The sequence below is a fragment of the Dreissena polymorpha genome, chromosome 1 (genome assembly GCF_020536995.1).
Source record: "Dreissena polymorpha isolate Duluth1 chromosome 1, UMN_Dpol_1.0, whole genome shotgun sequence".
Lineage (NCBI taxonomy): Eukaryota > Metazoa > Mollusca > Bivalvia > Myida > Dreissenidae > Dreissena > Dreissena polymorpha.
In genome coordinates, this window is record NC_068355.1 from 177,209,215 (window position 1) to 177,233,010 (window position 23,796).

Sequence of the window (23,796 nt, forward strand, 5' to 3'; positions counted from 1 at the left end):
AAAACGGAGCATGAATAAATCAATATCACCAACATCCTGTGAGAGCCAAATAAAGCCGAACCCATATTTAAAAAAGAAGCTCCTTTACATCCGTAGCCCAATTTCGCCTTCCAATATCATCTAATAACTTCAACATTTTATAACAGTTTTTTGGATATCTTTTATCAGGCATCTGGAGAAGTTTACACCAGTATTTTATACATTTTGAGTGATAAATGACGTACATTGGTAAACGACCACATTCTCCTAAAGCTACACAGCTATTGACCGTAGTTTTTACGCCCAGAAAGTAATTGCAAGCTTCAATTTGTGCATGCTCTATTGAATCACTATATGTGAATCCCCAGATTTCTGATCAGAATGTGAGTATGGGTGTTACCATGGCATCAAATAATTTAAAGAACTCTGTACAGCAGAAATATCCGAACGGAATTTGGTATTCTTTAATGGCAAATAATGCTTTTCGCCCCTGCGCGGCTAATTTAGTTTTTGCAGCCGACCAGCACAACTTTGGGGTATATAGGATGCCCATATACTTATAGACGGACGTTATATTTATTGGACAATTATTGAAATACCATTTTTTCATAGTGACATAATGGACCCCCATTTCTAAATACCATAACCTCAGTTTTTTAAAGATTTAAATTCATGCTTGTTAAGGTACAAAATTCTGCAATAGCATTTATCTGCAACTGAAGATTTACAGCAGTATCTGCACAATTTGCAATATCATCAGCAATAAGTATACAAAATATGTCAGGGATATCGTTTGTTACAAATATTCCAGTATCGCACTTTTGTCGAATAAATGAACACAGATCATTTATATATAAAATAAAAATAATCGGCGAGCACAAGTCGCCCTGTCTAGTGCCGATATTACAAGTAAACGGGCTCGAAATAGCACCGGGGCTCGTGCGTTCATAACTTTTAAGTTTAGAATACATTGAGGTCAATACTTTAAGTACGTTTCCCTGGATTCCTTTACGCATAAAACATGTGAACAGTTTATGATGCACCAAGGAATCAAACGCCTTTAAAAAATCCACATATAACACATAGAATCTACCCCCAGGCTTAGAAATATATTTTTGCACCAAGCTCTGTAAAATAAACATATTATCGGTAACCGAATATCCTGCTCTAAACCCAGCTTGCGCCTCATTAATTAAATCTAATTCATTTGCAAACCTGGTTAATCTATTATTAATGATGCCTTCAAATATTTTGTACATAACGTCAACTAAAGATATACCTCGATAATTTGAAGGATCACTTCGCGAACCCGATTTATATAAAGGTACGATAATACTTTCACTCCAAGCATCAGGAAAGCTGCCGGAAGATAAAATCTTATTGAAAAGTACATTTAAAATAGGAGTTATAATGTGTTTAGTATTTATGTAAAATTCCGCCCCGATCTCGTCTTTACCTTGAGATTTTCCACGTTTAAGCTTACTTGTTTTTATTTCGTCGTCTGTAATTGGCGAATTTAATATATAATCGGCCTGGTCGTTATTATACGCATTTGCATGTACATACAAATTTAGGGCCCTATGAATTGTTATAAAGAGTAGTGCATGTGATTGGTTTAAGGGCCTTATAGATTGTTATAAATAGTAGTGCAGGTGATTGGTTTTAGGGACCTATGGATTGTTATAAAGAGTCGTGCAGGTGATTGGTTTAAGGGACCTATGGATTGTTATAAAGAGTAGTGCAGGAAATTGGTTTAAGGGCCCTATGGATTGTAATGAAGAGTTAGAAAGGTGATTGGTTTAAGAGCCCTATTGATTGTTATAAAGAGTAGTGCATGTGATTGGTTAAAGGGCCCTATGGATTGTTATAAAGAGTAGTGCAGGTGATTGGTTAAAGGGCCCTATGGATTGTTATAAAGAGTAGTGCAGGTGATTGGTTAAAGGGCCCTATGGATTGTTATAAAGAGTAGTGCAGGTGATGTTAAAGGGCCCTATGGATTGTTATAAAGAGTAGTGCAGGTGATTGGTTAAAGGGCCCTATGGATTGTTATAAAGAGTAGTGCAGGTGATGTTAAAGGGCCCTATGGATTGTTGTAAAGAGTAGTGCAGGTGATGTTAAAGGGCCCTATGGATTGTTTTGAAGAGTGTGGTGCAGGTGATTAACTGTACACCCAGTATGCATTTATCTCATAGCCTCGACAGTAGTGGGTAATAGCAAAACATCAATTTACTGTAAAACCATAAAATTTCCTGTGGTACGAATTTTCATGGATTTCATTGGTTCGATGAACCACGAATTCAAATACCAACGATTATTTATACTTTTTTAATCCGAAATCGGTCTTTTCCGAATGTCATTTCAGACATTTGCTTTTGTTGTCGTTTATTCGAGATATTTGTTTGAACTGTTCCCATTTTCAATCATTTTGAAAGAGACATTGTTTGATAGAGATATGCTAGTTTATACAATTATATATATATAATGTTGTTTTCTTGATAAGTGTTTGGGTAATAATACTTGTTAAATCAAGCACCTTATTTAACTGTACATCAGCGATTGTTCTCTATTACGTGGTGTCCTCCAAGTAACAGTTTGCTGATTTATCACATATGTCAATTAATGCCAATTAAAGTTAAAAGAGACATAACGGTTTTCACACATGTATTTTGGGGACCGTATTTAACTCAATTGTTGCTACTCGGTGACCGATTTCACTGAGAATTGCAAATATTGTCAAATCAACATTGATTGCAATTAGCGAGTGGGGACCCACAAGTGCGCCGCTTTTTCGCTCTTATGGACAATTGTCGTCAACACTTTTATGCTTCAGCGCACATTAACCTCAAGTCTTTCGGTCAACACAGATTAGCATATTATGCTTCATTATTTCTCTGGTTGTTTTAACAAAAGTTTTATTATTAGGACGGTCAGTCTTCCCCAAAAATTTGAAATCCACGAAATTACGTATTAACGAATTAGTTGTTTTTTTTTAATTTTAAATCCATTAAAATTATTTGTCAACGAATGAGTTGTTTTTTATTAAACCACGAAATTTCATACCAACAAATTTTTATACGTTTACAGTATTTGACATCTTTTTAACCAAGTTTTATATCTTAAATGACCTTTACATAACGCCAACAAACCAGAATGAATACACTCCATTTATTACATTGTCTGATTTTAACATAATCCCCTAGAACATCATTATTATCTAGCCACACATTTGTGACGTACGCAGTCAGCCTGTCGGAAGATCTTTTCTGCTAGCCAGAATTGGCTACGGACATTTGCCATTTTTCTATTAATAATAGTGTGACTTTAATTTTCTTTTTAAAAGTATTGTGGTTTGAAGTTTTATTTACAAGTCTCATATATTTTTAAATAACGGCATCTTGTAAAAATGGGTCTTATGCAATATGCTGTTAGTGTAGCTCCAGTCCAGCAGTCTTTTCAGGATATGCATTATGTGGAGGATACTCAGGAGATATCACGAAACCTTGAGTGCCTTTTATAGCGGAAAGTGTAGCCCCTCACCAGTCTGCACAAGTGCGCTGGCTGGGCATGAGCTACGCTGTTTAAATATGCTATTAGACCAATTTTCGCATGACTGGGATCTAACAGTGTTATTTGAATGCATTAAAGAAAAATGCGTCTTTATCAAATATAAATGTTTCGATGATGTAGAAATACATTCATTATAAGCCACATGAAGACAGACATGATGTGATTTCACATAGTAAAATGTGTATCTACTAACAATTCTATGGGATTTAATATACGTACACTTCATGACAAACTTTTCATGCGGTGGATATGAGACTTTTAAATTAAAAACAACTAGAAATGGCGTGGCAGAGGCCGACGCGTATCCCCACACCACATGTTTGACCCAGGGCCACCCCAGGGTTGGTAATGGGACCATGCATAGTTTAGATTTACTGTATTGTCATAAAAGATGTTCAGTATCAATTTGAAGTTAATTGGTCAAGAAATGAAGAAGTTAATGTCAAATAACCTAAAACACATGAGTGAACATCTCTGACCCGGCTCCACCCCAAACCCCTTCACTTTTGGTCCAGGGATCAGATCAAAATTCAAAATAGTGCAATGTTGCAAATATGCTCATAGATACCATATGTGTGTTAGTTTCAAGGCTCTAGTGCTAATAGTGTAGGAGGAGATAGTGGCCAGAACGGACGGAGAGACGGCACAGATAACCACATAATAGGTTTCAAAATCCAAATGCGGACCCTACATTTAAGGTCAAGGTCACAGGGTCAACAATTTTATGCGCATAGAAAGGTCTTGTCTAGATACACATGTGTACCAAATATGAAAGCAATATCTAAAGCGACACAAATGTTATGAGCTTTTTTTGAATCGCGGTCGCAGATTTTGAAACCTGAACTCGGACCCAAAGTTTAAAAATTTCATGCGCATGGAAAGGTGTTGTCAAGATACACATGCGTACCAAATATGAAAGCAATTTCTGAAGGGACACAGTCGGTATGAGCCTTTTTCGAATTGAGGTAACAGATTTGGAAACCTGAATGCTGACCTCAAGTTCAAGGTCAAGGTCACATGGGTAAACAAATGAATGCGCATTTAAAGGTGTTGTTCAGATTCACATGCACTTCAAATATGAAAGCAATATCTCTAGGGACACATGAGTTATAAGCCTTTTTTGAATCGCGGTCGCAGATTTTCGAAATCTGAAAACTGACCTCAAGTTGAGGTCAAGGTCACTGTAAAAATATTGTAGTAGTTATGAGCCGTTTTTGAATAGTGGTCTCAGGAAAATCTCTGACGGCCCCACCACAACGCCCATTACTTTTGACCCAAGGGTCAGATCAAAATTCCGTCGCACATATGCTCATAGCTACCATGTGTGTAAGTTTCAAGGTTCTAGTGCTTATATAGTGTAGGAGGAGATAGTGGCCAGGACGGATGGACGGACGACGGAGATAACCACATAATCCCTTGTTTTTCTCCGAAAAGCGTGGGAATAACAACGCAACAATATTTATATCTTTGTTTTAAAGTTGACTTCGCCTTCTTTTTTACAACATCAACGTTTTTTCCTCTCAATTTTTTCATCTAAAAATTCTCTATTTTCACATGTCATAAAGTCACAGATGGCGCTTGTTATGTTATCAGTTTATTATCACAGCAAAAGATCGACTGCTGTGAAAGCTTATCCAGGCAACTAGCATACATGGGCATTCACTCCAAACAATAACGGTTTAGATCAAAAGATCATAGCATGTGTCATTTCCCCGACAGTTTGGATAGTTCTCTGTTCTGCAAGCCCAATTAGTACACGCCTTGCAGGCGGAGTTAAGCGGTATATTAACATCGATAGTTACCAATCAGAACGCGCGCATTGTATATACATATGCAGTAGTTTACCTGAGCGATGAAATGACGTCGCTATAGATATGTATTTACGCTAAAAAAAAGTTTACACGCGCAACACATTCCCAACAGTAAATATGAATACGATTTATTCTAGTATGTTCTACTGTTTACTTGTTTCGTGTTTCAAAACTCATAAACACTAATTATCCAGTTGATGTGCAATTTATTTTGTCAGACATTAATTCATAACCATATAAACGAAAACTAACAACCCACCCGTGCAAACTGTAGTGCTAATTTCCATAATTTTATCTACCGTATCCATACGTAAACGACTTTATTTTATATCCCGCAACCTCTTTGCGCGTGCTGTAAGTTGTCTAATGATTACGTGATAATTGATTGACCATTCGATAATTACAGGTTTTTGACAGACGGCGCGGTTAAAGAAAGTCGGAAAACTTATTAAAGAAAAACAAAATTGATCAAAGGTCTATTAATTACGTAGATCCACTACTGTAAAAGTCCAGCGAGTTTTGTCAGTTTGTTAATCCACCGATGATTACAAGTAACACCCATCTTATATAAACTGGAATCACAGTTCATTTTTATACTAACAAGTCCTAATACTACACAATAGACATTGAAGAAACACATTTCCTCGATTAGATATAAATTATCCGAGTAGAATAAAATTGCTACGTCATGACTCATGACCTTCGACATTGCAAATGGCAGATGTATTGTAACATTAAACCCGCGTTCAATTCAAAGCTGGCGATTCAAATTACAAGTAATGGTGATTCAATAATGGAGAAAGCATTAACTGGATTTAACAAACATGTACGTGTAATAAGGTTTGTTAAACCAGATAACAACAAGGAAAATTTCGATTATTAAATGAAACAAGTAAGGCATTCTCAAGTGTACATATTTCGGATATGTATACAATTCGGATAAACAGTAATAGGTATGTATGTCCCATGCATTAAGATTGTGTTTTGTTAATACTCGTTTTTACCACAATTTGGTGATTTCATGATGGTAAGAATTTCCAATGGCATTGGTACTGGACCTGTTCCCAATTGGGTGAAAAAATCACTGACTAATTATCATGTACATTATGATGTAAATAGGAATTGGATTGTCATTGCATGATTAAAGTACTGTTTATTTTTATGATGCACATGGAAATTACAAGTTTTATTTGTATGAATTGATTTATGTGACTTAATCTGCAAGGATTTATTGAATTTGAAAATAGTATTTGTTTGTCATTGATGATGATACTAAGGCTGGCCTTAAATAAAGGACCAACTAATTGTTTTTAATGAAAATTCAATACTGCTCCAGCAGCTGGAGTTTCACTTCTTTATATTGGTGTAATGAGGGGTATAAAACAAGCGAAAATTTTATTAAACGCCGAACAGAAATCACTTCTCCTTCTAGTGGCCTCACTTCTCCCTAATTTCTGCTCAGGGAGAAGTCACTTCTCCCTCAAGTTTGAACCTAGGCTGAGCCCTGGTTTATATATGTCATTATTAAGAAAAGTAAATGTTCTACCTTTATTTCAAAGTGAGGATAATACACAGAATATGTTTTTAAAAGATATTACTTTTTTTTTTAAACAGTATTTGAATATATAAATAAAATATGAACATATTCAGGTCTTTTTCATACAACCTCAATGTGCAAGGTTAGGAGCACTTTGTGGGTTAACATGTATAAGGCAACCAGAAAAAGACACACAATTCATTATTTGTATTTTACAATTATTGCCTTCTAGTCATGTACTTGGTATGTGGACCTGTTTGCAAAATGTAGTGCAGAGGGTGTTTCTCAGTGGAATTGAGTTTATGGGTTTGTAGACATGCAAAAAAACGAGGTGCTTGTATGGCATCATGCCATGTTTTTGCTATTATCGATTCAATGATGGCTGCCATTGACATATAGGATAAATTTATGTAATCAATATATCTTTTTAAAGTCAGAATGACCTTGAAACAGCATATACAAGGTCATTTTATCATTAATACCACTCAGTCCTTTGATTCTTTGATTAGTTGATTTGATGAATTGACAGCTACAGTTTTACTAAAATGTCAAATTGTCAAATGTTTATTTGAATATGGTATTTGTATTAAAATCTATATAAATATGCAATAGAACCATTCCTTTTTATTATAAGATAATCATTTAATTGTTTGCTTATTTGTGCATTTTGATTGCAATCATTGATCTTATAATTTTATTTACAAAAGCGGGAAAGTCACAGTATAGTATTCCGAAATGCACGCGAGTCTGTTTACCACAGCATGCTGGCTGCTATTTTTTATAAACTTTGGTTTATTTAGTTTGTTCCCATGTTTGATTAATTGGATTTGTTGCTTTGTTCAAGTGTTAAATGTTTACATTTGTACGATCTCTGTTTATCAGAGAAAATGTCAATGCAGTATCTATTTTTGAAATAATACAGACAATACCGACATCAGATTTTCTAGCAATTTTCAGTATTTAGGACTGATTTAAGACCATGAATACAGACAGACCTTAGAATTATATCTTATAGTAATACCACTTTTATTTGGATTATTTTGTTAATCACGTGTGCAATAAAAACAAATAAAATACTATTATAAAAAAGGACAAATAACGAACAAGAACATTTGGTAGAGTCAAATCAGTCTATTCAAGGTTTTAAGAGCTAAGGTCAAGGTGACTTTAAAGGTTTTGGTCAAGGCTTTAAGGTCAAGGTGACTATCACACTTACATGTAGTGTGAAAATCGTTTCCGATCAATAACTCGTCAACAAATTATCCGATTGGCTTGATACATGTACTTCACTTCTGCATTGGCCTTGGACAGTTTATGACCCCTATTGAAATTGTAATCACTAGGTCAAAGGTCAAAGTCACTATCACACTAAGTGTGAAAATCGTTTCCGATCAATAATTCGTCAACAAATTGACTTGATTCTTCACATTTGCATTGGCCTTGAACAGTAAATGACCTCTATTGAAATTGAGGCCACTTCTTCAAAGGTCAAGGTCACTATCACATTAAGTGGTATCCGATGAATATCTCATCAACGAATAGACTGATTAGCTTGATACTTCATATGTGCATTGGCCTTGGACAGTAGATGACCCCGATGTAAATTGAGATTGCTAGGTCAATGGTCAAGGTCACTATCCTATTTGATACTTTATGTACATTGGCCTTGGACAGTAGATGACCCCTGTCAAAATTGGGGTCACTAGGTCAAATGTTAAGGTCACTGTAACAATAAGTGTGAAAATTGTTTCTGATCAATAACTCATCAATGAATTGACTGATTTACTTGATACTTCAGATGCTCATTGGCCTTGGACAGTAGATGAACCCTATTGAAATTGGGATCACTAGTTAAAAGCTCTGTTTTTTTTTGGGGGGGGTGTATGTCTCTGACCGCAGAACACTTGTTATCATTGTGTGTAGTATACATTAAATTGCAAAATATAATTCTATTCTTATTTCCCAATTTTTAAAATATCATTGACTCTAGGCTTGCTTCTGTATGAAATGTCAATATCAAACATGAATAAACAGTAGACCAATCTCTTGGATTCTCCTTTAAAATATTTTACAATGGCGTCTTTTCTTGTCCACAAATAAATCAAGTGACCACAACAAAAGCAAAATAGGATAAATAATAACAAATCATATTGTGAGATAGTAAACCAGGTTGCATGTCATAAGCCACTCATCATAGGCTAGATTGTTCATACTGAGACTTTATTATCCCCCGCCAGAGGCGGAGGGATATTGTTTTGGCGTAGTCCGTCCGTCCGTCCGGCTGTCCGTCCATCCGTCCGTCCGGCACTTTTGTGTGCGGAGCCATATCGTGGAAGTGCTTTGGCGGATTTCAAAGAAACTTCGTATGAGTATATATATGCATAAGAGGATGATGCACGCCAAATGGCATTGTACACCATCTGTTAAAACCAGAGTTATGGCCCTTTGTATCTTGAAAAATGCTTTTTACTATAGGCACTTTTGTGTCCACAGCCATATCTTGGAAGTGCTTTGGCGGATTTCATTGAAACTTGGTATGAGTATATATATGCATAAGAGGATGATGCACGCCAAATGGAATTGTACACCATCTGTTAATAACAGAGTTATGGCCCTTTATTATCTTGAAAAACTGCTTTTTACTATAGGCACTTTTGTGTCCGGAGCCATATCTTGGAAGTGCTTTGGTGGATTTCATTGAATCTTGGTATGAGTATATATATATACATAAGAGGATGATGCACCCCAAATGGCATTGTATACCATTTGTTAAAAGCAGAGTTATGGCCCTTTGTATCTTGAAAAAATGCTTTTTACTATAGCAAGGTGTCTGAACCACGTGACTTTTTCGGCTATGTGTGGGACAATCGGATGTAAACAAAACGTCGCGTCAGGTAACGTTTTTGATAATTTCTTCATTATTTCAAAACCATTTACAAAAAAACAAAGACGAGTGCCCGGTCATTGTCAAAAGACACAACTTTGTTAAGTTTGCGCTTAATTAATTAAGTATTTTTTCCAAAAAGTGCAACCGCGTGTTTGAAAACACATCAAGTGAAATGCTATGTGTGGTATATTTTTTGTTCAATCAACAAAAACATTGATTATAATATTGTCGATGGTTTAAAAAATAGGGCGGACATTGTTATTCTTCATAGATAAGCTACTTACATTGTATGTTTGCGCAAATACATCTAATTCGGAGTGTGTGTATATAAATGTTATACTGCTATGTGTGGGACACATTTTTTAAATGCTATGTGTGGTATACAAGAATTTGCCCGTCAGTTCTGCATTTAATCTGAAGACAGTTTTGTAAGAATCTAGAACATAAACTTAAGTCTGTCCTGAAAATATATCAAATTAACCAAATGTTACATTATTGAATACTGAAGTAATCGTGTAATAATTAAACAATTTATGGTAAACTGAACATAATTCTTATAAAAGCATACATGTTATGTTGAAATATAATATTTCTTTGTTGTACTTATTGTCTTATATAAATAAGATAATATATAAATAAATATAATGATTGATATTTCTGCCTGATTATTGAATTTGGTCCATTTTTTAATGAATGACAAAGAAAATAATAGCACATGCTTTAAAATGGGTTTTACTTCTATTGTTTTTCAGACTTGAAAAGGATTAGTTGAACGATCTGTAACGCTTTTAACGTTCGAAGCTGTGTAAGAACTACAGGAACACCATCAAACCACACGGAAGGTGATATGTGGCAAGTTAATTATCAAAACCACAGTGACAGAGACAGGGACCCCGCTTCATTCTGTGATGTTTATGGAAAGCTATTTCAACTAACTATGCAAACATACCATTTAACATGTATTTTTGCATAAGCAAAACAAAGTGTGTGTATTGATATGTGTGTATATTTATGGATTGTGTATCTATGTTTTTACTCAAATTGATTAGATGAATATAAAATCTAATTATGTGTGTTAATAAAACAGGTGTTTCATAACAAATAACAATTTAAATCCAATGATGCATGTTTGTGGTCTATTCCAATATCATCTCCATATGAACATCTTCGAATCCAATAATGCTTGTTTGTGGTCTATTCCAATATTATCTCCATATGAATATCTTCACTATATCAAAATAATCACGTCATTAATAATAACATTACTTTATAACTAGCATGCACATGTAACAACAGAAATTAAAGCACCAAATACATAAAGAAGTGCATTAGTATTCACAAAGAAATTGTAATCAGTCAATTTATGAATTTGCTAACCTTGCTATTCAAACATATGAATGCTCCAATTAAGTCATAACAAATGATCATCACCAAAACGTCTTGACTTGTGGGGGTTATTATACCAACAAACATATTGAATTGCATCAATACTTCATTTACTCAAATTCAAATGAAAATCTGAATACTAGTAACTGAAAAGAGTGTTTAATGAAAATACTCATTCGCCTCGGTCATGAAAGGGCGCTGCAAGATCTTGTTATCACTGCACCAAGTAATTAACATTAAATCATATAATGTTGTTCAATTTGTTGAAATGTCAAATTTTTATGTAATGTTTACTTTGATTGCTTTCTTTCCCTGCAATACTTGCACCATCTGGTAATAAAACAAACAGTCATTTAAACTTTGGAACATTTACTATACATGTTTGTATATGACAACTTTTCATTGATCAAGATATCAGTACGTCTCTTGAAGGTGCTTCCAAAAATACTTTAATCTCCCTGAAAATAAAAAAATACAAATGAAATAAATTATTAAACTTAAAAAAAATAGCCTGCGTGAAATATCAGATAGCTCAATAGGATTTAGATACAAATACATGATTTTCAAGAAAAAAAATGTTATTGATCCTAGTGTCTACTTGTTTCAAAATGCTATATGATCTCTTTATGCTTATTTAACTATTGTTACAGTCAAAAATGCCTACACATTCCTGCTAAAAAACACACAACTAACACTTTTTGTAGTTTTGTTGCAATAATATTCACATGACATCATGCACAAACAATCCTTACGATTTTGTGTATTAAACAAGTGCATTAGTTGGCAGTAACAATTCACTGAAAATTCAACATTTTGTAACAATCAATTTTATAGAAACAAACAAGAAAAAGTTTGCCCAACGGAACTATTTTCCTGTCCGAGCGTGGGTGGCTTTGTGTTTGGAGATCCCCGACCTTGTTTTGACCTCTCTGCCACACTGTTCGCAAACAAATGGCATTCTAAAAGTAAACAAAATATGAATATAAGTTATCGACAATAATGATAATTTTTAGTAACATGAACGTATAGGATTATCATATTTAAGGCGCGCAAAACTCTACCAACAATGTTTATTGACCAACTGTTGTTATTCAGACAGACTTTAAATATTATTGACGTTAATGTAAATCTTTCAATTCTCTAGTTTAGTTTGAATACCACATATAGCATTTAAAAAAATTGTCCCACACATAGCATCATTACATTTTCATACACACACTCCGAATCAGATGTATTTGCGCAAACATACAATGTTTGTAGCTTCTCTATGAAGAATTACAATGTCCGCCCTATTTTTTAAACCCTCGACAACATTGTAATCAACGTTTTTGTTGATCGAATAAAAAATATACCACACATAGCATTTCACTTCGTGTGTTTTCAAGCACGCGGTTGCACTTTTTGGAAAAAATACTTAATTAATTAAGCGCAAACTTACCAAAGTTGTGTCTTTTGACAATGACCGGGCACTTGTCTTTGTTTTTTTGAAAATGGTTTTGAAACAATAAAGAAATTATCAAAAACGTTTCCTGAAGCGACGTTTTGTTTACATCCGATTGTCCCACACATAGCCGACAAAGTCACGTGGTTCAGGCACCTTGTATAGGCACTTTTGTGTCCGGAGCCATATCTTGGAAGTGCTTTGGCAGATTTCATTAAAACTTGGTATGAGTATATATCCCTCGCCAGAGGCGGAGGAATATTGTTTTGGCGTTGTCCGGCTGTCCGTCAGTCCGTCACTTTTGTGTCCGGAGCCTTATCCTGGAAGTGCTTTGGCGTATTTCATTGAAACTTCTTATGAGTATATATATGCATAAGAGGATGATTCACGCCAAATGGCATTGTACACCATCTGTTAAAACCAGAGTTATGGCCCTTTGTATCTTGAAAAAATGCTTTTTACTATAGGCACTTTTGTGTCGGGAGCCATATCTTAGAAGTGCTTTGGCGGATTTAATTGAAACTTGGTATGAGTATATATCCCCCGCCAGAGGCCAGAGGTGGAGGGATATTGTTTTGGGGTTGTCCAGCTGTCCGTCCATTACTTTTGTGTCCAGAGCCATATCTTGGAAGTGCTTTGGCGGATTTCATTGAATCGTGGTAATAGTATATATATATATATGGATAAGAGGATGATGCATGCCAAATGGCATTGTACACCATCTAGAAATAACAGAGTTATGGCCCTTGGTTATATCCGTCTGATTTGCACCCATCCTCAAACAAATCATATGTTGCAAGGGATATCAATTCTACGAATTTGCTTGTTACCCGGGTGTACATTGTCCAGGGTAATCATGGAACTTAGGCTGGAAATCCATGGTATAACATGGAATTCCATGGAAATCCCTGGAATTTGAAACAGTTTCCAGGGTTTTCCAGGGTTTTGTTCTAGAAACGTCCATGAAACGTGGACTTTTTTTTCCAAGCATTTTCCAGCCTTGGATGGAAAAGCATGGAAAAGGAATGGAAAACGCTGGATTTAGGCTGGATAACCATGGAAAATATTTCCAGATAGCATGGAAAGTGGAACATAGAATTTTTTAAGCATGGAAAAGACTCTAACATTTTCAGCTGACCCTGGAAAAAACTTAGTCTTTATAAGAGGAGAAAATAACTTATAAAAATGCAACACATTTTATTCAAAGTAAATCAGAGTTCAACAATTTACACAACATATGAATAAAACATAAAACAATGTGCATAGTTTGGGCAGAAATAGTAGTAGTTATAGTAGTAGTAGTAGTGGTAGAAGTAGTAATGCTGAGGCTGGCAGTAGAATATGTTGTAGGAGTAGAAGTAAAAGTGGTTGTTGTATAAGTTGTATAAGCAGTTAAACTACTGATAATTATACTATTGGTGCAAATTTAAGTGACAGTAGCAGTAGTAGCAGTTATTATTGTGTTGTTGTTTTAGGATTTACAGGAATAGTAGCAGTAACGGTAGCAATAGTAGTATAAATAATAATAACAATACTAGTAGCAGCAGTAGTAGTAGTAGTTAAGGAAGTAGCATAAGCAGCAGCAGCAGTAGTAGTAGAAGAAGTAGTAGTAGTAGAAGTAGCAGTGGTAGAAGTAGCAGCAGCAGCAGTAGTAGCAGTAGCAGCATCAGTAGCAGTAGTAGTAGCAGTAGTAGTAGCAATTGTAGTTGAAGTACTAGTAGTAGTAGTAGTAGTAGTAGTAGTAGTAGTAGTAGTAGTAGTAGTAGTAGTAGTAGTAGTAGTAGTAGTAGTAGTAGTAGTAGTGGTAGTAGTAGTAGTAGTAGTAGTAACAGCAGCAGCAGCAGCAGTAGTAGTAGTAGTAGTCGCTGCAGCAGGAGTTGTAGTAGTAGTAGCAGCAGCAGCAGCAGTAGCAGTAGTAGTAGTAGCAGCAGCAGCAGGAGTAGTAGCAGCAGCAGCAGTAGCAGCAGCAGTAGTAGTAGTAGTAGTAGTTGAAGCAGTAGTAGTAGTTGAAGCAGTAGTAGTAGTAGTAGCAGTAGTAGCAGCAGTAGTAGTAGTAGTAATAGTAGTAGTAGTAGAAGTAGTAGTAGTAGTAGTATAAGTAGAAGAAGCAGTAGTAGTAGTAGTAGTAGTAGTAGTAGTAGTAGTAGTAGTAGTAGTAGTAGTAGTAGTAGTTGTAGTAGTAGTAGTAGTAGTAGTTGTTGTTGTTGTTGTTGTAATAGTAGTAGTAGTTTTGCAGAAGTAGTAGTAGTAGTAGTAGTACTAGTAGTAGAAGTAATAGTAGTAACTTTCAAAGCAATGTCTACAAGTTTAAATTTTTTAACCCTGTTCAAGGTGTATACACACTCAATATTTAACTACAGTCCAGGTTTGCAATTAACAAACTATCTGATAAACCTGTGTGTGAGTCAGATATGTCCGCTGCTAATCTATTGGTTATAAAATATCACAGCCTTTTCTGATTGGCTGAGTTCAAATACAGAAAGTTGACCTGTTAGATTGAAATTCTGGCATATTGCAGTAAATATGCAGGTTAAACTTGTTGTTAAAATGAAGTTAATGTAATGTTCACAAACAGTAGAGTTAATGAGTTTTTCCATTAACAAGAACTTCTTAAAATTATAATGTATGGATATCATTTGGAAAGTGACATGAAATGTTGTTAAAAAGTGATGCATACAAGTGTTTCAGAAGTCTGTCTAGGAATAGAACAACAACTGAAGGTTTGTGCTTTTCATTATTTCTAAATATTCCTTTAAATTTATTCTTCTTATGTCATCATTGTAGACCTTTTTTATGTGACATTTTAGGTAAAAGTATGGCAAATATAGAACTTTTAAAGCAGCTGTCACACACATTTTCACTAAGTGCAGTTTGCAGCTTGATAAAGGAAGTCACAGGGGTTTTTTTTAGAGAAAGGGGAAGACGCTGGACGCTGGGTGAAAGGGGAAAAAAGAGTGCGAAAGAGACATATTAGGGGAAAAAATAAAAACTGTTCATTTCAATGTCTATAACTCATCAAAAGAGGCTTGTCTCCGTCCTTTTTGGTCTAAAACACATTTAACACGTATTAAAGTCAAAGTCCTTAATTAAGTTGCAGGTGTAGATCTAATTATGAGAAATGTTTTCAACTATATTTCTGTACTTGGGCCGGGGGACGATGTCAATTTTGTGATTTCAATTTCATGATGAATGGGTTGACGATCTTGATCTGCTACAGTATTGGAAGGGAAAGGAGCAGCAGCTGCCGATTGTCTACTTTCACTTTCACAATGTTCGATGTTGATTACCTCAGAATCCTGATGGGTTATAACGGTTTTCGATGATTCTTTCTTAAAAAATGCCTCGATGCGTTCAGTATCTTCCGAGTCCGAATGTTTTATTTTGTTTGTGTAAGAACGCCAATTGTGAGACATTTTTTTCTGTTTTCACGTTTATATCTTGGCTTGCACATAGCCCGGCTGAAAATTCGACTGGTTTCTGGTAATTTATTGACGAAACACCCTTCTCGCGCAAGACCGGTATCCAGTTAAATAGTCACATGATTATTACGATTAGTTGCCCAGTTTACATAACGTTATTTAAGAGCTATATTTAGAATAACTGGGATTCCCAGATTTTTTGTGTTCGTCTGGAGAGAGAGAGAAAGATCGTTGTACATGGTGCAAATTGGATAATTGTCGAATGCCCAAAGGAAAAATAAACATTTCTTTGAGAGAAAATATTATATTTTGGTGAAAAATGATATTTTTGGTGGGGAAATTGTATTTTGAGGGGAAAAATTCTGGTAGGGGAAGACGCCGAATATCGGCGTCACTTTCTTAGTAAAAAAAACCCCTGTAAGTCCTATGTGGAGATATTAATAATCTTGAATGTAGTATCGGAAGTTTATAATGCATGGCTAGGGAACTGAGGCTAAGGGAGTTATGTGCTGTGCATGATGAGAACTCAATGCTCATTAATACTGTTAATGTTTATAAATAAATTAATTAAACCAATAGCATTGTTTTTTAGGTTTCACTGTGCATTTTCATACCAATAGAATTACACATCATTCTAATTATAGCAATAATAAATTTGTACTAATCATACCTACAAATTTTGTTATGCTATGCTTTGTGATGTATTAACTTCATTGTAAGTTATTATTTAAAGACCATTTTACTAAATATTTAAATCAAAACTTGAATTATTTTCTATATACATTTTCATTATGTGCTTTAACTGTAGCTGACCAGTTGATGGAAGATACTGCAGAGTTTGGCAGGGAAATAACCCAAGACAGCAAAGCGGCTCTTTTGGCGCATTTACCAAGAGGACTAACATGGCCACAAATTCATGGTAAATATTGTTATGCCCCGGGCTCATATAAGTAATTTAGTGTTAACCACCTGAAAGTATTTTGTCTTTTTGGTATCCAATATTTTGGTCTAGTTTCAATTACAGGTTATTTTTATATGAATTAGCAAATTAGCATAACTTTCATATAGAAATATCTGAATATAAAATTCCTATATATGATTGAGTTTCCAGATACATGCTAGTGTACCCCGTTTTGGGGCATTTAAGAAAACAACAATATAAATTTCAAAATAAAAGAGAGTCATATAAAAATATAAGTTAAATCACAAATTTATTCACTTGAAAGTCTCAGTTTTCCTGTGTGGTTGCCTGTTTGCAAATAGATTAAAGCCCGCTTGCAAACTTTAAGAGAATAAATTTCAGTAAATGGAAAAGAAATAATTGCTAACTACTTAGGATCGTAAATGTTCGCTCAAATACAAAAAAGCCAGATGTACCGAATTGAGCAGTGATATGAAATATCTAAAATAGATTAAAATATGAATGAGCATTGAAGTATAGATATTCAATCATATGATTGCTGCACATTTACTTTTACAGATAAATGTAAAAAACTTATGACTTTCTTGTAATATTGTTTGCTTTGTTTTTCTTTCAGAGATCATGCAGGAGCCGTACAGTATAACAGCAGTCCAAGTTCTATAAAAGATCCACGACCTACTAAAGCCTAGCTAATTAACAAAAAAGTTTTTAAAAACTGTAATTTTATCCCACCTGGGTACTTATAATTTACTAAGCTGCCTTCACAAGTTTTAGACTTGCAATTATATTTTAAACTGTCACTTGGAGAGTAATACATGTACATGCATTATGTTCTGAATTTCTTTGAACAATAAAATTATATAAAAGTATTTTAATGAAATTTAGCACCTTAATTGCATTAAAGTGAAAGTAGCTGAGAAAAATAGTATCCTTGTGCTCATGGGCAGCTACATATATTGTGACAAACATGAAGTAGCTAAAATAAATTTAATTTTTCATTTTGTTTCTTGTATATCGTTTGTACAGGGTTCGTGAATTGTTACTGTATATTACTTGACTTGCTTGTATTTTGTTACTTTGAATACATGTTGTTAAGGTTGCATTATACTTTTTAACTTTTAAAGTAGCGCCTGTTCTGTTATGTAAGGGCCTGATTTATGATAATGGACCTAGAGGCTTTGTAAGCATGTATTAAACAACACTTGTTTGATCTGAATAATTTGTTAAATAAATGTAACACAATTTGTAATCTGATGTTATATTTTGATGAATTGTGAACAAAATAATACATCGAAGAAACTAAGGCATTATGTTGATTTTTAACCAGGTTTTCCGAAGGAAAAAACTGGTTATTAGATTGACGAATGCGGGCGGGCTGGCTGGCTGGCTGGCTGGCTGGCTGGCGGGCTGGCTGGCTGGCTGGCGGGCTGGCGGGCTGGCGGAATAAGCTTGTCCGGGCCATAACTATGTCATTCATTGTCAGATTTTAAAATCATTTGGCACATTTGTTCACCATCATTGGATGGTGTGTCGCGCGAAATAATTACGTCAATATCTCCAAGGTCAAGGTCACACTTTGAGTTCAAAGGTCAAAAATGGCCATAAATGAGCTTGTCCGAGCCATAACTATGTCGTTCATCGTCAGATTTTAAAATCATTTGGCACATTTGTTCACCATCATTGGACGGTGTGTCGCACGAAATAATTACGTCGATATCTCCAAGGTCAAGGTCACACTTTGAGTTCAAATGTCAAAAATGGCCATAAATGAGCTTGTCCTGGCCATAACTATGTCATTCATTGTGAGATTTTAAAATCATTTGGCACATTTGTTCACCATTATGGGACGGTGTGTCCCACGAAAGAATCACGTCAATATCTCCAATGTCAAGGTCGCCACGACTAAAAATAGATTTAAAAAAAAAAAACCTTACAAAGGGGGTTAATTTTTTTTGGTCATTTCAAAAGTTCAGTTTGAGTTTTCTCCCTTTATCAGATTTTTTTTCACAATGAAAACCTGGTTTTGTGACAATTTTGTCCCTTGTTTGTTTTGTTTTAATCTAACCTTTAATTATGATTTATTTAAGCTGTGAGTATTGTATTCATTTAATACATGAATATTGTTTTTAGACCAGAAATTTCTTTTTCTATTCAGTGACCATGGTAAACGCTGGTAAATGTTATACCAGGCATCCATGGAATATTAAACAAAGAAAAACCCTGGAACATTTTCCAGGGTTTTCCAGCCAGCATGGAAAAAATACCGTCCGAATACTCCATGTAATCTGGAAAACCCTGGAAAAAAATCCATGGTTTTCCATGGTTTTCCAGATTACATGGAGTATTCGGACGGTATTTATTCCATGCTGGCTGGAAAACCCTGGAAATTTTTCCATGGTAATTATTCCAGGGAGCCTGGAAAACCATGGAAAATATTCCAGGCTATTTTCACATACCATGGACAATTTTCCACCCTTTTTTTTTAATATTGACGCTGGAAAAGGCTGGAAACTTAGTCCGAATACTCCAGCCTCATATTTTCCATGGATTTCCATGGAAAACCCTGGACAAAGTACACCCGGGTAAGAAAAAGAGGACCCGTAGACCAATTGTTTCTAGACAATATCTAGGGAATGCTTTGACCTACATGCAAAATGTTTTATGTTTACATCGAAGAAGATTAAGAGGCCAATCCATTTTGAGGTCAATAGTTCAAAGGTCACAGAAGCTTTTAACATGAAATTATAATGGTGTATATGTAGTAGTCAGGTTTAGAACATTTAATACACATAATAACAATCTTGTAAACAGATTTTCAATTATGATAAAACTATGAAGGAACATTAGGCATTGTACAGATATATTACAGTACTGCCATAATAAAATGCATTCACTGATTGAATTTTAAAACATTTTAGACAGGTGCTTGCAAAAAAACAGTCCCAGCCGGTTTATTAAACAATAATTTATATGATTTTCATTGCTTGCTAATTAAAAAAAATCTGGAAGTCATGCCTGTTTTGTGGGGTGGAAGAACAGTAATGATCTTTTCTTGCATTATTATGCATAGTGTTGTCAAGGTTTACAATATCAAAAGTGAAAACAATGTAAACAACTAGATATGTTTTCTTAGTACATGAATACCTCTGCAATCCTGAATTTGTCCCAAAAGTGTCAAAAAATTACGAACAAACATACAGAGTTGCACGAGTTTCCCTGACGATTAATATGTTACTGTAGACGTATCCATGTATCATCAATCCTTTTTAGTTACGCTTATCACAATTGAAAAAGATATGATTGTTTGGTTAAAGGGACATGCACGTGGGCAAAATTACATGACAATAAATATTGATGTAAATTGTCAGTCCTCTAGTAGCAATACTGTTTATTTTACAATCGACACATATTTTAAAATGTAATTTTTTTATAAAAAATAGACTTTGCTACACTGTAACTCCAATATAACGCGGATGACGGGGTCCAAGCCACACAACAGCGTTATAAACGGACAGCGTTATAAGTGTTGAGCTTATTTATTCAAGGGGGCTATAAAAACAGGTATCATAAGTATAGCCTATAGTATAGGTCCTGCGTATTGCCATGCTGTGTTGTCATCCGCAAATACATGCATATAAACCGAATCGAACGATAATATACATACAGCTTTTCTAATGTGCACATTTATCCGATAATCCAATATAATTACAACATCACTTACGAAAAAATAATGTTAAACATTTATGGCAAGAAATATATTTACAAATTTCGTAATCAAATTCATATGTCTACTCCATTTTTCAGAAAAATTAGAACAGTGCATTATGGGACACAGCTTTCATTGAACGAGCAAATTTAAATTAAGATTGAATGCAATACGACACATGTACAAAGGAATGTTTTATTGCGTCATACGCAGCATGTAAAACACATGCTTTCCGTGGACTTTCTGATAACGGGCAAAAATTGAAGTGCATCTCAGTTGACAATTACACTGCATTAGCATGTAAATAAATCGTCAGGATTTTAAAATTTATTTTTCGTATACGTACTGAAACATTGAACACACACAAAGATATTTTTATTTATCAAGCATGTTTAGCATATAATAAACGATAACACACACAGCCAAAGCTTATACAATAAAATACAATACACGATAAATACAAAACATAAACAGGTAATCGTTTTAAATATCTTTAATTTGATAATTATTCCACTTGCACTTGCCTTATTGAAATTAGCGCACCGAACCGCTCCGATAGGGAATACATGTAATAAACCAAACTCGCGAGTTTTCACACCTTTATTGACATTACACAACAGATTAACACCAATTACCTGTCGAGTGTCGTTTAACCTCGTATTGATTAAAATCAGTTAAACGGACGGATAAAGCAATCAAGCTGTGATCGCCATACTTACAAATTGATTGAATTTATGAAAATACATGAAGCTGCATAAAATGGATTTGAATCAGAAATTGAAGGCTGGAGAAAAAACGGGATCCAAGGACCCCCCGCCTTATATTGGACACAGCGTTATAACGGACCGCACTATATTGGAGTTACAGTGTACAATTATAACTAGAAATGGCGCAGCAGAGGCCGACGTGTATCCCCACGCAGCATGTTTGACCCAGGGGTGCCCCAGGGTTGGTAATGGGGTCATGCATAGTTGAGATTGACCGTATTGTCATAAGAGAAGTTCAGTATCAATTAGAAGTGAATCGGTGTAGAAATGAAAAAGTAAAGTAAAAGGCAATTTTGGGTGGGTGTGGCCTATGTGGGTGGGGCGCCCCAGGGTTGGTAATGGGGCTATGCATAGTTGACATTGACCGTTTTGTCATAAGAATAGTTCAGTATGAATAAGAAGTAAATCGGTGTAGAAATGAAGAAGTTATAGTTAAAGGCAATTTTGGGTGGGTGTGGCCAATGTGGGTGGGGCGTCTCAGGGTTGGTAATGGGGCCATGCATAGTTGAGATTGACTGTATTGTCATGCATAGTTGAGATTGACCGTATTGTCATAAGAGAATTTCAGTTTCAATTTGAAGTGAATCAGTGTAGAAATGAAGAAATTATAGTAAAAGGCAATTTGGCGTGGCTGTGGTCTATGTGGGCGGGGCGCCCCAGAGTTGTTAATGGGGCCATGCAATTAGTTGAGATTGACCGTATTGTGAAAAGAGAGGTTCAGTATCAATTTGAAGTAAATAGGTGCAGAAATGAATAAGTTAATGTAAAATAACGTACAAAATGAGTGAAAATCTCTGACCCGCCCGCCCAAACCCCCATAACTTTTGACCCATGGGTCAGATCAAAATTCCAAATAGTGCAGGGTCGCACATATGCTCATAGCTACCATGTGTGTTAGTTTCAAGGTTCTAGTGCTTAAGTGTAGGAGGAGATATTGGCCAGGACGGACAGACAGATGGACGGTGGAGATAACCACAACATCCCCATGCTTTTCAAAAAGCGTGCGGATAATGAAATAAAAAACAGAACGAAAATATAGAGGTGCGCAAGCTCACATGCCTGGTTACTGTACTCGTAAAATTCAGGAATACGTATTGAGTTATATACGACAGAAAAGTCACACGTATGGATGGAAGAGTGCAAATCTATATACCCCTAGCTATTAAGCCAATGAAAAAAGCATTCATTTATTTTCCATGATTGTGTTGAGCTCGACTATTATATATCAAATAATATATATTGGCGTCGGCATTAGCATCTGCGTAAGCGTTAGCGTGCAAATGTTAAAGTTTTGTACTACCCCAAATATTTTCATTGTGCCTTATGACATATTGCTTTCATATTGCATACTTGTTAATCATCATGACCCCAACCTATAAACAAGAGCAGACAACTCTATCAAGCATTTTGTCATAATTATGGCCCCTTTTCCACTTATAATATGCAGCAAATGTTAAAGTTTGTGTACTACCCCGAATATTTTTAATGTCCCTTGACATATTGCTTTCATATATTTATGCCCCCCTTCGAAGAAGAGGGGGTATATTGCTTTGCTCATGTCGGTCTGTCGGTCCGTCCACCAGGTGGTTGTCAGACAATAACTCAAAAACGCTTGGGCCTAGGATCATGAAACTTCATAGGTACATTGGTCATAACTCGCAGATGACCTCTATTGATTTTGAGGTCACTAGGTCAAAGGTCAAGGCCACGGTGACCCGAAATAGTAAAATGGTTTCAGGATGATAACTCAAGAACGCTTAGGCCTAGGATCATGAAATTTGATAGGTAGATTGATCATGATTCGCAGGTGACCCCTATTGATTTTCAGGTCACTAGGTCAAAGGTCAAGGTCACAGTGACCCGAAATAGTAAAATGGTTTCCGGATGATAACTAAGAACGCTTAGGCCTAGGATCATGGAACTTGATAGGTAGATTGATCATGACTAGCAGATGACCCCTATTGATTTTCAGGTCACTAGGTCAAAGGTCAAGGTCACAGTGACCCGAAATAGTAAAATGGTTTCCGGATGATAACTCAAGAACGCTTAGGCCTAGGATCATGAAACTTGATAGGTAGATTGATCATGACTCGCAGATGACCCCTATTGATTTTCAGGTCACAAGGTCAAAGGTCAAGCTCAAGATGACCCGAAATAGTAAAATGGTTTCCGGATGATAACTGAAGAACGCTTATTCCTAGGATCATGAAACTTGATAGGTAGATTGATCATGACTCGCAGATGACCCCTATTGATTTTCAGGTCACTAGGTCAAAGGTCAAGGTCACGGTGACCCGAAATAGTAAAATGGTGTCCGGATGATAACTCAAGAACGCTTATGGCTAGGATCATGAAACTTCATAGGTACATTGAT

At 35.4% G+C, this 23,796-nt stretch overlaps 1 protein-coding gene and 1 long non-coding RNA gene across 2 annotated transcripts in view; both read left to right on the plus strand.

Moving 5' to 3' along the window:
* LOC127864616 (uncharacterized) overlaps window positions 1–23,796 on the plus strand; it is a 45,476-nt gene that overhangs the window by 18,396 nt on the left and 3,284 nt on the right. The gene's annotated exons all lie outside the window — the stretch shown is intronic.
* LOC127862887 (uncharacterized) lies at window positions 15,222–17,761 on the plus strand. The gene is made up of 3 exons (XR_008040838.1): window positions 15,222–15,328; window positions 16,836–16,946; window positions 17,566–17,761. It is a non-coding gene; the product is annotated as an uncharacterized LOC127862887 (long non-coding RNA).